Source organism: Scyliorhinus canicula, chromosome 1 (genome assembly GCF_902713615.1).
Source record: "Scyliorhinus canicula chromosome 1, sScyCan1.1, whole genome shotgun sequence".
NCBI lineage: Eukaryota > Metazoa > Chordata > Chondrichthyes > Carcharhiniformes > Scyliorhinidae > Scyliorhinus > Scyliorhinus canicula.
Genome location: NC_052146.1, coordinates 55,920,911 through 55,937,689, shown reverse-complemented (window position 1 = coordinate 55,937,689; position 16,779 = coordinate 55,920,911). Strand labels below are relative to the sequence as shown.

At 47.7% G+C, this 16,779-nt stretch overlaps 1 long non-coding RNA gene across 1 annotated transcript in view; it reads right to left on the bottom strand.

The window, feature by feature from the left end:
• Window positions 1-513: 513 nt before the first annotated feature.
• Window positions 514-16,779, bottom strand: part of LOC119962814 — a 31,434-nt gene continuing 15,168 nt past the window's right edge. The window contains exons 2-3 of the long non-coding RNA XR_005459971.1: window positions 4,062-4,251; window positions 514-893 (exon numbers count right to left, since the gene is read on the bottom strand). This is a non-coding gene — a long non-coding RNA (uncharacterized LOC119962814). The remainder of the gene's footprint in view (window positions 894-4,061; window positions 4,252-16,779) is intronic.

The following is a 16,779-nucleotide window of genomic DNA, read 5'->3' as shown; positions in this document are numbered from 1 at the left end:
GCTGATATTATGCAACCCATTATTGGTCTTTCCATGGGCCTCTTTACCGCACTTTGGTTGGAGCTTTATTTCCCCCCTGTGGCTGAGAAGGTCAGCCAAGCCCGACAACAGAAGTTCCCCTTGCAGGCCATGTCAGTATTTTGTTGGACAGTGGAATAAAGGTGTTTTCCCCGTTACACTGATAGGCATGCTTGTAATGCAGCATTACCTTATCTGTATAGCAGAAGAAAAACACTCCAGAAAGAGCTGCATAATTCACCATGAACATTTTGGAATTTAAACATACACAAATTAGAGGTTCTAAATTCATTTCTCATTATCAACTTGCCAGTCGTTCAACGACCTCACTCACACTACAGTCGCAGTCATTAAATTTATCCTTGCTCCAGCGGGAGGCTCAGGCCACAAACAGAAGTGTTCTTATATCATAGGCAGACCCAGGTCATTGGAGAGGCTCTTAACTAGAACTGGCCTGGGGTGCTTTTGCAAATAATCTATAACACTCAAGCAACCAACATTTAATGAGTTTAGTGAGGATTAATCATTCTAAACAGGAGCTGTATCTGTAAAATTCCAGTCACCAGAAGTATTACAAATGTTTGAACATTAGCAGATATATTCACAGTGTTTTAATGCATGGTGCAAATTGGCACTTGAGGTAAAATAGTCAACTCTATGAAAGTTAGCATTTAGGATCATTTTCTTACATAGGGTGAAGGCTCCCAGTGTAGAAATTTCTCTTAATAGGGGAATGTCTGTGCTTCACAATCTAAATCATCTTCTCAGAAATGACATTTCAAAGTGATTCCTTGGTATGGTTTCATTGACGTGCCATTCATTCCAGAGAAAATTATTCCTTCTGTTCTTCTCCACTGGAATAAGAATTCACACTCCTGCAAGAATCAAATAAACACGTTATTGTTTGCTGTTAATCCAACTATGGGCTTCCAAGGAAATGACAGATTTTTATATTTACCAGTTATGTGTAATGCTTTGCATTGGCATCAAGGTGATGTTAAAGGCTGCAGTACTAAACACCACATTCCGAACTCTTAAATAAGTTAACGTTTCTAGAATTGAAAATGTCATTGCACACCTGTCTTGCAAATATAAAGACTTAAAATTGGTGTTCTCCAGTTAATGTCCCTTGTCACAATGCAACAAAGCATTATGTAATGACTCAATTGATGTCATACACTATTATCAATTACAGAACTAGTGATTGATTATGGACACAACAAATTTACATCATGATGTGAAATCAGTCAGTTGTGGCATCAGCAACACTATACCAGGGAGCCTGGAGCAAAACACTGGTGTGAGTGGGAGTTATATGAATGATATGTGAATTGAATTAAATTAAGGAAGATATCTTCCGGCCACTTGTGTCCGTAAGCAGCCTTTCTGATAACTAAAAAAAAGTCACAAAGTGAAGTGTTCTCTAGGTTCAGTCTTGGAGAAAGTCATAATGCAAAAGTACTCTCCAAATCTGACACTAATTGGTACTCATTTAGCAGTTAGTCCCTGGGACTACAAGCTAAGGGATACAAGAAACCAACATGGAATGTAGTAAGGAGGGAGGGTGGAAGAGAGAGATTATCAAAGATTTTCAGTCAGACAGTTGGGCTGATGCAGTCTGTTCAGAGAGGAACTTCCGCTAATTGCTGAAACAGTAAAATAGCACCAGTCCCCAGCATCATTTTCCTTGGCCTGGATGTACTGTAAATTAGCATGGTATTTAGAAATGGCGGTACATCTAAAACAAAACTGATAAAAAGATTTAAGAGATCCCATTTACTTTTGTTAGAGTCCTTCCTTTTGATTTCCTTTTGTTCCCATTTTCTTTTCTTTTCTTATTTTTGGTCTATGGACCCATAATCACAATGTGCCTTTAAACAGAGGACTCAAGGTGAGGCAGCCTGCCAATCAGGGCAGACTGACCAAGTTTTGTATTTGGGCGAGGAAAAAACAGACCCATTGGTGCCAAATGAATCTTAGGAACCAGTTTTGGAGGAAGTTGGTTCGATTGGCTGGCTGGCAACCTGTGGGGTGGTCAGGGACAGTGGTCTGCCTGACAACAGCTAGTGATTGGTTCCTGTGTGATGCTTTTTGCGAGAATTTGGCAGAGGTGATTAGACTTTGAAAGGAGAAGGAACAAGCTCTCACACTCGCTGCAAAAGTAAAGAACTGTTTTATTGTTCTAAAACCAGTGTGTGCCTGGTACATTTTTACTGTAAATGTGAAATGATCTTGAATCTTCAGAGAAAGTAGACAAATTTGCCAGAGCAAACCATCTCAAGACTAGGAGGAAGTATCAAAACAAAAGCGTAAATTCTAGAAAGACATTAACTGGAAGCCATCTAGTGCATAAAATATCCTTTTATCATTATTTTATTCTCTCTCAACAACTCTTTATGTCGTGTTTGTGTGTGTGTATATATAGAGAGTGGGGATAGTTAGAAAGGGGGGTGGCAGTGGGAAACACTTATTAGGTAGCCAGTTACATTTTTGTCAGCTTAATTATATTACTGTTCAACAATGAAAGGTTATTTGTGTTTAAATTTTACAAACCTGATGACTGCAGTTTATTGGGTTCAACCAAGGTCCTCCGATGTTTTAAAATAACATCTAATTTCACGAGTGTTGTGACACTGGGTCAAGTAGGGCTGGAATTGAGCTCACACTAGCCCAGTGGCATGACACTTACAACCTGGAATATCCATTGTCGATCTTTATTGCTTGTCCAGCTCAGATAATGGCACCGCACATACTTTAGAGGGCATCTTCGAGGCCCGTTGTGCATGTGGTGAGACACAGGGCATGGACAATCTGCAGTCACGGCAGGGGGAAAGGGCCTAAAAGGTGCCAGCTTACCCAAGGGCAAGGTTTCACAGGAGCTCTGCTGCAGAGGACCCAGATAAGGACTTTGATGGAGTGTCGTACAGGAATAGTCTGGGGGGTAATTCACACATTGTGCATTGACAGCCATGCCAGAAAGTCAGCTGACACTGCCAAGGAGTATTGGAAGAGTCCAGCACAGAGTTTTGCACAGAGCTTGGTGCCCATCCATTACGGCATGGAAGTGCTGTCCAGCCTTGTGAAAATACTTGCAGGCCCATGCACCAAGCAGCATCTGATAGCTAATGGCCCAGCTTCATTGCAGCATAAGCAGAGGTTATTCAATGTCTGTGCTCTGGAATCTCAAACAAAAGTCATTAAAATTCAGCTTGTTGTCATGCAGGTTCAGACTACTGTCATCATGGATGTGGATAGGGCAGCATGGTGGCACAGTGGTTAGCACTGCATGCCTCACGGCGCCGAGGTCCCAGGTTCGATCCCGGCTCTGAGTCACTGTCCGTGTGGAGTTTGCACATTCTCCCCGTGTTGCGTGGATTTCGCCCCCACAACCCAAAGATGTGCAGGGTAAGTTGATTGGCCACGCTAAATTGCCCTTTAATTGGAAGAAATGAATTGGGTACTCTAAAATTTAAAATCAAATCATGCATGTGGATGCCAGTACTCCAAGGGGCTTCCAGGGTCTCAAGTAGTCCCTGCAATCTGGGCTGCGACAGATCATTAGGATTGCTGAAGTCTGCCCCAGATGGAGTGGCAGTGGCTCCGTGGAGCTTGAACCTGCTTCCCACTCAGAGGCTTCCACTTGTCACTCCACCAGTGCCCTGATGATCCTGTCAGCTAGTCAGTTCAACCGCTGCTGCCCATCCCAAAGTGGATCAGGCCGAAGCCCGGCTTCACAGCCCAGAGCTGCCTGAGGGCATCCTCAAGGACAACTGCAGATCCCAACAACCCTGCTGCATAGGAATGCTAGTTCAGGCAAAGGCACATAGAAGACAGGCACTTAGGGAATGCATAAGACTGATTAGTTGACTTTTGTATTGAATATTTTATGACATCAGTGATAAAATTATTTTGTAATGTTTACTGTGTGCTGGTTTCAGCATTGCGACCTCGAGAATGCTGTGATTCTCTGTAACAGAGGGAAAATAAGGAGTAGGGCTGTTGTTTAATGGTATAATTGAGGTTGCGTTCATTCACACCATTACCAGCTGAGTTGATCATGGACAGCCCACTCCCAGAAAGGGGTTGTTTTGGTCCATCCTCCTTTCGTCCGCTTTGTCCTCCTGCTCCTCTTTCCTCTCCTCCTCAGCTGTGTGCCATATACCTGGTGGAAAGGGGGAGGCTCTCAAGATGGCTACAGAACGCAGCAGACAACAATGAATTGCGGTGTGTATTCTGGGGAATAAAACAAAGAACAAAGATCAATACAGCACAGGAACAGGCCCTTCGACCCTCCAAGCCTGCGCCGATCAAGTGTCCTATCTAAACCAATCGCCTGCATCCTTCTATATCCCATCTGTTCATGTGCCTATCCAGATAAGTCTTAAAGGCTGATAATGTATCTGTCTCAACCATCTCACTTGGCAGTGCATTCCAGGTCAACACCACCCTCTGTGTAAAAACCTTCCCCCGCACATCTCCACTGAACCTTTCCCCCCTCACCTTGAACTTGTGCCCCCTTGTAATTGTCATTTCCGCCCTGGAAAAAAGCCTCCAACTGTTCACCCATCTGTACCCCTAATAATTTTATAAACTTCTATCTAGTCGCCCCTCAGCCTCTGTCTCTCTCGGGAGAACAATCTCAGTTTATTCAATCTTTCCTCATAGCTAATACCCTCCATACCAGGCAACATCCTGGTAAACCTTTTCTGTACTCTCTCCAAACCCTCCACATCCTTCTGGTAGAGCAGTGACCAGAATTGGACACAGTATCCCAAATGTGGCCTAACCAACGTTCTATATAATTGTAACATGATTTTTGAGCTTTTATACTCGATACCTCGTCCTATGAAGGCAAACATGCCATATGCTTTCTTTACCATCTCTCTGAGTCTCTGGTCCTGATGGTTCTGCCAATTATTTTATAGCTGCCACCTGAATTGGATCCACCAAAATGCATAACCTCACATTTGTCCGGGTTAAATTCCATCTGCCATTTCTCTGCCCAATTTTGCAGCCTATCTATATCCTGTTGTATTTTCTGACAATCTTCATCACTATCCACAACTCCTGCAATCTTAGTATCATCTGCAAACTTGCTAATCAGACTCTCTGCGTTTTCTTCCAAGTCATTTATATATATTACAAAGAGCAAAGGTCCCAGAACAGATCCCTGCGGAACACCACTAGTTACAGACCTCCATTCAGAAAAACTGCTAATTTCCTTAATTTCCTTCCACTGCTACCCTCTGTCTTCCATGGCCAAGCCTGTTCTGTATCCATCCAGCTAGTTCACCCCTGGCCCCATGTGATCTAATCTTTTGCACCAGCCTGCCAGGAAGGACCTTATTTCATATTTATATTAAGCAAAGTGCATCATAATTTGTCTGGTTTACACATGGCACAATACATAAATAATGCTATAAAACATCTTCATATTTACAAGTAATATAATAGATTTATATATAACATAAAATACACTTTTTGTATTCACAAAGGTGAGGGATATGTTGATTGGTGGTGTCTCAGAAGGATGTGTAAACACTTTAGAACAGATCGTTATTACGAGGGAGGACATGTTAAAAGCATTAAGGTAGACAAATTCCCAGAGCCAGATGGCATCTATCCCAGGTTTCTGAGGGAAACAAGAGATGAAATTGCTGGGCCTCTGACAGAAATCTTTGTGTCCTCACTGACCACAGGTGTGATCCCAGAGGATTGGAGCATAGCCAATGTTGTACCACTATTTAAGAAGGGTTGCAAGGATAATCTGGGTAATTACAGGCCAGTGAGTTTGACGTCAGTGATAGTGAAATTGTTGGAAAAGATTCTCAGAGATAGGATCTATGCACATTTGGAAGTGAATGGTCTTATTAGCGACAGACAGCATGGTTTTGTACGCGGGAGGTCATGTCTCACTAATTTGATTGAATTTTTTGAGGAGATGACAAAAATGATTGAGGAGGGAAGGACTGTGGATGTTGTCTACATGGACTTTAGTAAAGCATAAGGTCCTTCCTGGCAAAATACTCATTAAGGACCTCACCTACTTCCTCTCGTTCGACACATAATTTCCCTCCTTTGACCTTGAGTGGACTAACTCTTTCTCTAGCTACCCTCTTGTTCCTAATATACATATAACGTGCCTTGGGATTCTCCTTAATCCTGTCTGCCAAGGACATTTTGTGACCCCTTTTTGCCCTCCTAACTCCTTGCTTCAGCTCTTTTCTACTTTCCTTGTATTCCTCAAGTACTTTATCTGTTTTTTGTTGCCTGTACCTCACATATGCATCTTTTTTATTTTTGACAAGATTCTTAATTTCCTTGGTCATCCACGGTTCCCGAATGCTGCCTTTCCTGTCCTTCCTTTTTACCGGCACATGCCTCTCCTGCACTACCATCAACTGCTTCTTAAAAGACTCCTACATGCCAAATGTGGATTTACCCTCAAACAGCCTCTCCCAAAAAACAGCCTCCAAATCCTGCCTAATCTGGTTGTAGTTTGCCTTCTCCCAATTTAGCATCTGAACCCTTGGACAACACTCGTCCTTTTCCATGAGTATCTGAAAGCTTACCGAATTGTGGTCACTGTTCGCCACATGTTGTCTCACTGCAACTTTCATGACCTGGCCGGGCTCATTCCCTAGTACTAGGTCCAATATAGACCCCTCTCTAGTCAGACTATCCACATATTGTTCCAAAAAAACCTTCTTAACACACACTTAAAAACACACTTAACAAATTCCTCACCATCCAGATCCCGAGCCCTAATGGATTTCGAGTCAATATGAGGAAGATTAAAGTCTCCGATGACAACAACCTTATTATTTCTACATCCATCCAGAATCTGCTTACATATCTGTTCTTCAACTTCCCATGGGCTGTTGCGAAGCCTGTACATAGAACATTATAGCGCAGTACAGGCCCTTCGTTGTTGCACTGACCTGTGAAACCAATGTAAAGCCGATCTACACTATTCCATTATCATCCATATGTTTATCCAATGACCATTTAAATGCCCTTAATGTTGGCGAGTCCACTACTGTTGCAGGCAGGGCATTCCTTGCCCTTACTACTCTCTGAGTAAAGAACCTACCTCTGACATCTGTCCTATATCTATCTCCCCTCAATTTAAAGCTATGTCCCCTCGTGCTAGCCATCACCATCCAAATAAAAAGGCTCTCAATGTCCACCCTATATAATCCTCTGATCATCTTGTATGCCTCTATTAAGTCACCTCTTAACGTTCTTCTCTCTAACGAAAACAGCCTCAAGCCCCTCAGCCTTTCCTCATAAGATCTTCCCTCCACATCAGGCAACATCCTGGTAAATCTCCTCTGCATCCTTTCCAAAGCTTCCACATCCTTCCAATAATGCGGTGACCAGAACGGCACGCAATACTCCAAATTCGACCGCACCAGAGTTTTGTACAGCTGCAGCATGACTTCATGGCTCCGAAACTCAATCACTCTACCGATAAAAGCTAACACACCTTACGCCTTCTTAACAACCTTATCAACCTGGGTGGCAACTTTCAGGGATCTATGTACATGGGCACCGAGATCTCTCTGCTCATCCACACTACCAAGAATCTTACCATTAGCCCAGTACTCTGTATTCCATCCAAAATAAATCAACCTCACACTTTTCTGCATTAAACTCCATTTTCCACCTCTCAGCCCTGTTCTGCAGCTTATCTATGTTGCTCTGTAACCTGCAACATCCTTCCGCACTGTCCACAACTCCACCGACTTTAGTGTCATCCGCAAATTTACTCACCCATCCTTCTACGCCCTCCGCCAGGTCATTTATAAAAATGACAAACAGCAGTGGCCCCAAAACAGATCCTTGTGGTACACCACTAGTAACTGAACTCCAGGCTGAACATTTCCCATCAACCACCACCCTCTGTCTTCTTGCAACTAGTCAATTTCTGATCCAAACCGCTAAATCACCCTCAATCCCATGCCTCTGTATTTTCTGCAATAGCCTACTGTGGGGAACCTTATCAAATGCTTTACTGAAATCCATATACACCACATCAACTGCTTTACCCTCGTCCATCTGTTTGGTCACCTTCTCAAATAACTCAATAAGGTTTGTGAGGCACGACCTACCCTTCACAAAACCGTGTGGCTTATCCCTAATCAAATTATTCCTTTCTAGATGATTATAAATCCTATCTCTTATAATCCCTTCCAGGACTTTGCCCACAACAGAAGTAAGGCTCACTGGTCTATAGTTACCAGGGTTGTCTCTACTCCCCTCCTGAACAACAGGACAACATTTGCTATCCTCCAGTCTTCTGGCACTATTCCTGTACACAATGATGACATAAAGATCAAAGCCTAAGGCTCTGCAATCTCCTCCCTAGTTTCCCAGAGATTCCTAGGATAAATCCCATCCGGCCCAGGGACTTATCTATTTTCACACTTTCCAGAATTGCTAACACCTCCTCCTCCTTATGAACTTCAATTCCGTCTACTCTAGTAGCCTGTATCTCAGTATTCTCCTCGACAACATTGTCTTTTTCCTGTGTGAATACTGATGAAAAATATTCATTGAGCGCCTCTCATTTCTCCTCGGACTCCACGCACAACTTCCCTCTACTGTCCTTGACTGGCCCTACTCTTACCCTCATCATTCTTTAATTTCTGACATACCTATAGAAAGCTTTAGGGTTTTCCTTGATCCTACCTACCAAAGACTTCTCACGTCCCCTCCTGGCTCTTCTTGGCTCTCTCTTTAGGTCCTTCCTGGCTAACTTGTAACACCCAAGCGCCCTAACTGAACATTCATGTCTCACCTTTACATAAGCCTCCTTCTTCCTCTTAACAAGTGATTCAAGTACTTTAGTAAACCACGGTTCCCTCGCTCGACCACTTCCTCCCTGCCTGACAGGTACATACTTATCAAGGACACGCTGTGGCTGTTCCTTGAACAAGCTCCATATTTCAATTGTGCCCATCCCCTGCAGTATCCTTCCCCATCTAATGCATCCTAAGTCTTGCCTAATAGCACCATAATTGCCTTTCCTCCAGCTATAACTCTTGCCCTGCGGTGTATACCTATCCCTTTCCATCGCTAAAGGAAAGGTAACCGAACTGTAGGGCAGGGTTCCTCCAGGGTTGGCCCTTTGAGCAAGAGCTTTACGTATAGGCACCACAGCAGTTTCCTTGATGACATTTGTGTTGCAACATGCCTCTCATTTAAACTCATGAAACCCTCATGTCATTTGAGAAGATGGCGTCATAGCGGTAATGCCACTGGACCGATAATCCAGATGCCCAGGCTAATGCTCTGAGGACAGGGGTTCAAATCCCCCAACAGCATCTGGGAGAATTTTAATTCAATTAATAAACTAAATTATCTCAGTAATGTGACCACAACTAACTTTAAGTGTCTTAAAAACACCCTTTAGGTAAGGAAATCTGTCGTCCTGGCCTGATCTGATCTACATGTGATTTCAGACCCAACGTGGTTAACTCTGAATTGTCCTCTGCAATGGCCTAGCAAGCCACTCAGACCCAACGTGGTTAACTCTGAATTGTCCTCTGCAATGGCCTAGCAAGCCACTCCGACCCAACGTGGTTAACTCTGAATTGTCCTCTGCAATGGCCTAGCAAGTCACTCAGGTCATGTGAAATTAGGGATGGACAACAAATGCTGCCGTTGCCAGTGACACCCACATCCCGTGAAAGAATATGAAAAAAATATGGACCTTGTCGCCCAGTAGCCATCCTTTTATCTCTTGTGACGGTTCAATACTGATGTTACAACAGACTGGTGCAGATAGCATGACTGCTGCCAGGCTACCTGGCAACGAACTGCATGATGCGTTGGGTATGGTCACAGGCCAGCAATGCATTCAGGGCATGGAACACTTTGCAGTTGCAGTGCACATGAATTTGATGTGCCATCTGCAAATCCGGGAATTTAATCCAAGAGATGCAGATCATACCGATGGACCCATAAATTGCGGGATTCTTGAGTGGGTGGGAAGGTGCCAACCGACCGCAATCACTGGTGGCTGGTTAATTGGGGGAAATGATCGGTGTGAGCTGTCCAATTAAAGGGCTGGGACAGCCCTTTTGGTTGCTCTCACATAATGAATGGCGTCTGCCAACATCTTCATCAGCTGCCCCTCCACAACTCATGTTTCCAACAATAGGATTTGTGATCTCCTGGGTCTGACTGGCCTTTCACTGGCTGCTGACCCTGGATTTAAAGTGCCAATGTATGCCTCCCAAAGTGTTCCATCAGGCCCTCCCCTCCAATCTGCAACTTTGCAAACCCCTTCTGTCTGTCCTCCTGTGGAAGGAAGCAGCCAAGCGGCTGACCTTCCAGCTTGGGGAGCCACCTTGTTTCAACACAGCGAGCTTTCACTCTCAGGCATCTAATACCAGTGATTCCCATTTACCACTCGCTTAATCCCAAAAGGTGCATTTAATAGTGTACAGCTGCATGAAAATGTCCTTTAAATGGCTCCTTGGCCATCTTAGAAGTCATAGAATCCCTGTCGCGCAGAAGGAGGGCATTCAGCCGATTGGGTCTGCACTGACCGTCAGAAAGAGCACCCCACCCAGGCCCATCCCATCCCATCCCCCAACCCGCTCAATTCCTGGCACTTAAGGGGCTATTTAGCATGGCCAATCCACCTAACCTGCAGATCTTTGGGCTGTGGGAGGAAACTGGAGCACCCGGAGGAAACCCACAGACACAGGGAGAACGTGCAGACTCCGCACAGTCACTCAAGATAAGAATTAAAGGCGGGTCTCTGGTGCTGTGAGGCAGCAGTGCTAACCAATGTCCTACCGTGCCGCCCTTCTTCATTGGAAAACTATTCTTCATTGGTTTTCCACCACATTCTTGTGCTTTCTCCACCTTCCCACCAGTCGCTTAATTTGCCCGTTAGTTTCCACTGTTAGGACTCCCACTCACCTGCGCCTGCATGATTCCATGGCCCCTCCCACCATAATCACATTTGGACAGGTTGCATTAAAACCACCCCAGGTTAGTGCAGTGAGTGGCATCTTATGCCAAAGACAAAGCCTGCCATCCTGGCAAAGCCATGTGCACATTCCGGTTGCTGCTCTCTTGCAAGAGTAAATTAAATGTATTTCCCTCTCTTTACATAGAATGAGTCAGGCACCTAGCTTAAACAACAATGGACAGTGAACTGGGAGATGTTGGGCATGTCCCCGACTCTAGCCGGGAAGGAGCTTGATGAAAAGGCTTTCATGGTCACCTTCACTACCACTGATGGTGCCATCCTGTACTGCTCTGAAATCGACTGCTTTTGCAGGTGGACCAGCAGCCTCAGTGAGCACCTCCTTACTGTGGTACTGTGGGCACCTCCTTACCGTGGTACTGTGGGCACCTCCTTACTGTGGTACTGTGGGCAAGCTGACAGCGGAAAGAAAAGTCACATAGGCCAAAAACTACTACATAAGGTCCTGGTTGGAATCGGTATTGGCCATATGCCAGAGCACTGAATCTCAACACAGAAACACATTATCACTTTATGGAACTTTGTGATTATGCACTTACAGTAGTTAATAAGTTCACACATGGCCATGCTCTGATTATGTTATTAACTTCAAGACAGGCGTGATCAACTTTGCAACAGGACGAACGACAAACAAAGAGACCATCAGACTCCATAATGGGCTCATACCTGGTCAGACAAAAGTGTTTCAGAGGACAATGGATCTTGATTGAGTCACCCTGGCTGAACATGAGTATCCAGTATATTTCTATTAATAAGTTTAAGTCTTGATGGGTCTATAGAACTCAGGCCAAGTTTGTGTGTATATCATGACTCAGCGCTAGCAGGACCTGTGTAAAAGAAGGAACATCAGAACACATCATCAACGACCACCTGCGACTCTCCCAGGTGCAGCCTTCATAGATGAAGGGGCCCTGAGCTCGGAGCTCGGAGAAGAAGACATCCACGCCAAATGATTGTAGCCTAGCCCGCCTCCTTCACTAGGATGGGTAATAACTAGAGCTCAGCTGTGAGTCTGAGTCATATTTTGTGTGATTGTTTTTGAAGTATCCAAGTAAAGTAGAGTTACAGTAGTTAGTGTGTGTTTCATTGTATCTGTCTGATGCACTATCAATTACGACGAGACGAGAGTAGAGTGCAGTCGAGGCTTTATTAAGCAGAGATGTGTAGCCTCCCGCAGCTGCTGGCGAAATGGCTGCAGCTTGGTGAGCCCACACATTTATACTCCGCCTACTGGGCAGAGCCAGCAGGCAGGGATCTACCCCCGTATGTGTAGTGCAGGAGCCTTACCATATTACATCTCGCATGTGATATATACAACAGTGGTGACTACCACATTCACCCCCTGTTAAAAAAGAGTCCAGCAGGGGTTGTGGAAAAACTATTTACATGCATTTTAAGGTTAACATTTTGGCGAAAGTTCACAAATTCAGCCGATCAGGTGCCTTGATCCGTCGTTGTGACCGCTGCAGTCCCGGTGGCGATGCAGGTGTCGGCTCGGTCGTCGGTGACTCTGGGAGTGTGTAGACCTCATCTTCATCCCCGGGTGGGACCAAGAGGAAGACGGATCGTCCTGGAGCGGGGGCTGTGGTGGGGTGCACCGGGGGGAGGAAGGGTGGCGCCGGGGCAGAGACGGGGGGGGGGGGGGAATGGGGAACCAGCTGGTGCCAAGTCCTTGAGGGAGACTGTGTCCTGGCGGCCATCGGGGTTCACCATGTAGGCGTACTGCGGGTTTGCATGGAGTAGCTGTACCCTCTCGACCAACGGGTCTGCCTTGTGGAGCCGCATGTGCTTGCGGAGGAGAATGGGTCCTGGAGCTGCCAGCCACGTTGGGAGTGAAACCCCGGAGGTGGACTTCCTGGGGAAGGCAAGGAGACATTCAGGGGGGTTGCATTCGTCGCAGTACAAAGTAGCAATCGGATGGAGTGAAGGGCGTCAGGGAGGACCGCCTGCCAGCGGGAGACCGGGAGATATTTGGACCGTAGGGCCAGCTGGACGGCCTTCCAGACCGTTCCATTCTCCCTCTCCATCTGGCCGTTTCCCCGGGGGTTGTAGCTGGTCGTCCTACTCGAGGCAATGCCTTTGCTGAGCAGGTATTGACGCAGCTCATCGCTCATAAAGGAGGATCCCCGGTCGCTGTGGATGTAGGTGGGGAAACCGAATAGGGCGAAGATGGTGTTGAGTGCTTTGATGACTGTGGCAGACGTCATATCAGGGCATGGAACGGTGAAGGGGAATCTGGAGTATTCGTCGACCACGGTAAGGAAGTACATGTTTCGGTCGGTGAAGGGGAGGGGCTCTTTGAAATCCAGGCTGAGGCGTTCAGAGGGGCGGGAGGTCTTCACTAGATGGCCGGTAGACGTACGGTTTGCACTCTGCGCAGACCTGGCAGTCTCTGGTGATAGCCCTGACCTCCTCAATGGAGTAGGGCAGATTGCGGGCCTTTATGAAGTGAAAGAACCGGGTGACCCCTGGGTGACAGAGAACGTCGTTAAGGGTCCGGAGTCGGTCCACTTGTGCACTGGCACATGTACCTCGGGATAGGGAATCAGGGGGCTCGTTGAGCTTAGCGGGGCGATACAAAATCTTGTAATTGTAGGTGGGGAGCTCGATCCTTCACCTCAAGATTTTATCATTTTTGATCTTGCCCCGCTGTGTATTATTGAACATTAAGGCAACCGACCGTTGGTCAGTCAGGAGAGTGAATCTCCTGCCAGCCAAGTAATGCCTCCAATGCCGCTCAACTTCTACAACGGTTTGGGCTTCCTTCTCAATGGAGGAGTGCCGAATTTCGGAGGCATGGAGGGTGTGTGAAAAGAATGCCACGGGCCTGCCTGCCTGCTTGAGGGTGGTGGACAGAGCGGCGTCTGATGCTTCGCTCTCGACTTGGAAAAGGAGCGTCTCGTCGACCGCGTGCATCGTGGCCTTGCCGATGTCAGCCTTGATACGGTCGAAGGCCTGGTGAGCCTCAGCCATCAGGGGGAAAGCAGTGGAGTAAATGAGTGGCCGGGCCTTGTCCGCATAGTTAGGGACCCACTGGGCGTAGTATGAGAAGAATCCCAGGCATCGTTTGAGGGCTTTGGGGCAGCGGGGGAGGGGGAGTTCCATGAGGGGGCGAATGCAATCAGGGTCGGGCCCTAGAACTCTATTTTGCACCACTTAGCTGAGGATGGCTAAGCGGTTGGTGCTGAACACGCACTTCTCCTTATTGTACGTAAGGTTGAGGAGTTTGGCAGTGTGGAGGAATCTGGAAAGGTTAGTATCATGGTCCTGCTGGTCATGGCCGCAGATGGTGACATTATCCAGGTACGGAAATGTGGCCCGCAGCCCGCACCGGTCAACCATTCGATCCATCTCCCATTGGAAGACCGAGACCCCATTAGTGATGCTGAAGGGAACCCTTAGGAAGTGGCCATCCGCTTCAAACGCAGTGTACGGGTGGTCCGCCTTGCGAATGGGGAGCTGGTGGTAGGCAGATTTCAGGTCCACTCGAGAAGACCCGATTCTGTGCAATCTGATTGACCATATCAGATATCCATGGGAGGGGGTACGCGTCGAGCTGCGTGTACCGATTGATGGTCAAACTGTAGTCAATGACCATCCTGTTTTTCTCTCCAGTTTTCACAACTACCACTTGGGCTCTCCAGGGGCTGTTGCTGGCCTCGATAATACCTTCCGTAGCAGCCGCTGGACCTCCGACCTGATGAAGGTCCTGTCCTGGGCACTGTACCGACTGCTCCCGGTGGCGACGGGTTTGCAATCTGGGGTAAGGTTTGCAAACAGAGAAGGCGGGTCGACCTGAAGGGTCGTGAGACCACATACAGTGAGGGGTGGTAGGGGCCGGCCTAATTTCAGAGTGAGATTTTGGAGGTTGCACTAGAAGTCCAGGCCAAGTAGCAAGGCAGCGCAGAGGTTGGGGAGGACGTAGAGCCGGAAGTTGCTGAACTCTATGCCCTGGATGGTGAAGGTGGCAGTGCAGTACCCCCGGATCTCCACGGAGTGGGATCCGGAGGCCAGGGACATTCGTTGTGTGATGGGGTGTACCGCGAGGAAGCAGCGCCTTGCCATATCGGGTGGATGAAGCTCTCAGTGCTCCTGGAGTCAAGAAGGCATGATGTCTGGTGCCCATCGACCTTCACTGTCGTCGACGCGTTTGCGAGGTTGTGCGGCTGGGACTGGTCAATTGTGATGGAGGCGAGCTGTAGCTGGTGTTGGAAGGCCCCTGGTTGGTCGGTGGCTGTTGCAGGCGATGAGCGGCCCAATGAGGTGACCGACGAGTAGGGGTCCTGAGGTGGGGAAGATGGTGGCGCCCATGGGCCGCACGTGTCCTGAAGCAAGCAAGATGGCAGTGCTCACGGGCCGCACATGTTCTGAGGTGAGGAAGATGGCGGCATCCACGGGCCGCACATGGGCTGCGGGGACGAAAATGATGGTGCCCACGGGTCGCACGTGGGGGGTGCAAGAACAATGGGCCTGGTTACAGCGGCGATCGAGCGGGCCTGGCACACAGCAGCAAAATGTCCTTTCTTCCTGCAGGCCTTGCAGAGTGCGCTCCACGCTGGGCAGCGCTGCTGGGGGTGTTTTGTCTGTCTGCAGAAGTAGCACTTGGGTTCCCCGGGGTTGGATGGCTGCCATGCGGCGCAGGGTTGGCTGGGGGCAGTCGCTGGTGGGGTGAATGATGGGGCCGTTGCTGGTGGGGTCCACAATGGGGTGTTCACTGGTGGGGTCCACGATGTCCAGGAAGGAGGTGCCGTGCGGTCGGGGGCGTATGCTTGTACATTATGGGAGGCGACCGTTAGTGAGATCGCAAGTTTCCTGGTCGCCGTGAGGTCGAGGGTAGCCCCTTCTAAGAGGCGCTGGCAGATGTATGCCGACCCTATGCCCGTAACGAAAGCGTCCCTGATTCGGAGTTCGGAATGTTCAACGGCCGGAACAGCCTGGCAATCGCAGTCCCTCGCCAGGGCATGCAGGGCACTCCAGAAATCTTCCACAGACTCACCGGGGAATTGATGCCGCGTGGACAGGAGGTGCCTGGCGTAGAGTTTGTTGGTCTGCTGGGTGTAGTTCCCTTTCCGAAGAGCCATGGCCTCAGCGTAGGTGGGCGCGTTCTGGATGAGGGGAAAGATATCGGAGCTCAGCCGTGTATACAGGATCTGGAGTTTCTGTGCCTCTGAGGGTGGTTCTGTCGCAGATCCGATGTAGGCTTCAAAGCAAGCTAGCAAGTGGGCAAAGGCCGACTTGGCGTGGTCTGCTTGAGGGTGCAACAGCAGGCGATCCGGCTTGATGTGGAGGTCCATCGTTATAAAAGCTCTGCTTAATAAATTGATGCACTATCAATTACGACGAGACGAGAGTAGAGTGTAATCGAGGCTTTATTACACAGAGATGTGTATCTCCTGCAGCTGCTGCCAAAATGGCTGCAGCTCGGTGAGCCCACACATTTATACTCCACCTACTGGGCGGAGCCAGCAGGCAGGGATCTACCCCTGTACCTGTAGTACAGGAGCCTTACCGTATTTTCTTGAACAACATTACTGACATCTAACACACTGCTCCCCACTGAGGTTGAGTCGGAGAAATGCTCCCTGAAGACTCGGTAGATATGGTGCCCCACTTCCTCTTCCTCAAGCAGCTCATTCTGCTTCATGCTTCCTCTGCACATTCTTCCTGTCATGCTACAGGCTGAGAAGGGTAGAAACTACAACTCTGATGACTGGGTGCAGAGCTCTTGAAGTTAAAATTAAACCACATGCAAA